Source organism: Lycium ferocissimum, unplaced genomic scaffold, assembly GCF_029784015.1.
Source record: "Lycium ferocissimum isolate CSIRO_LF1 unplaced genomic scaffold, AGI_CSIRO_Lferr_CH_V1 ctg1865, whole genome shotgun sequence".
Lineage (NCBI taxonomy): Eukaryota > Viridiplantae > Streptophyta > Magnoliopsida > Solanales > Solanaceae > Lycium > Lycium ferocissimum.
In genome coordinates, this window is record NW_026717935.1 from 2,525 (window position 1) to 3,786 (window position 1,262).

Here is a 1,262-nt window from a genome sequence, read left to right on the forward strand (position 1 = left end):
TATATCATTCACTATATCCGCCATATAGGCTTGGGGTTTCATATTCATACACACACACATACATATAAGCTCATAAGCATCTTTAGCATCATTTCTATCGTTGTTCATTACATCTATCCTTAGAGGATTCATACTAAGGGATTTTCAATCGTATCATATATAGCTTAGTAGCTTTTTAGAGATAGAATCATATATCATAGGCTCATAGAAAGGATAGATATTTGGCCAAAGCATGCCTTATGAAATATAGCCTTATACCTTTTCATTTAGCTATTCTACACTTGAACGTTCTCCTTCGATGCTCACGTTATACATTAGCAGTAGATACTATAGGAAATATGTCTTAGCCTACATGACTAAAACTAGAGAAGGTCTCTTTTATTTATACTACTTCCTCCATACCATGTATCGATCCCCAAACATCAATAATAACATTCTCAACATCATAACAAGAGCCTCTATCTACCTACATTATCCTTACTTCTCAATTCACTTCCAATCATTCATATGCATAGACATATCACACTATTACGTTCATTCATATACAATTTCGATTCCATGTTCTCAATATCTCAATATCCTTTATATATATATATATATCAAGAATCATAACTCAATCCAAACATCTATTCAAAAGTGACACTATTCCCACATTCATGACCCATTTCATATTTCCTTATATAATCCAAGTGTTTCAACTTTCAAATACCTTAAACAACATGGAACTAGCATAAAAATTACCTTATATGGTGTAGGAACAAGCCTTGGGGTTTCACCCAAAAACCTATATCACCCTTACAATTTCTTGGCTTGAATGAACTTTGATGTGTTTCATACACTTGGTTCACTTGAATTCTTGATATTGATCTTTGATTTCCTTTGTTTTCTTGTAGATGAAGTATGTGGAACCTTCTAGAGGTCTTGAGGAAGATGAAGAAGTGTGGGAAATGAAATTTGTGAAGTGGGAACATATATTTATGTTTGCAACTTATTCAGTCCGTCGGGACTTCCACGGACACTTATATGGTCCGTGGAACATTACACGGCCCGTATAAGTGGTCGTGGTTCACCACTGGGCAGACACCATCTCTGCTGGGTGTTATACGGACCCTTATACGGATCGTATAATGTTATACGGACCGTATAAGTATATCGTATAACCCATTTCCCCCTGAAATAATCTCCGTCGTTCGTTTGATCTCCAATCCTTATGGAACCTTCTTAACACTTGTTTAACACTTCATTAACAATCCAAGGGACGT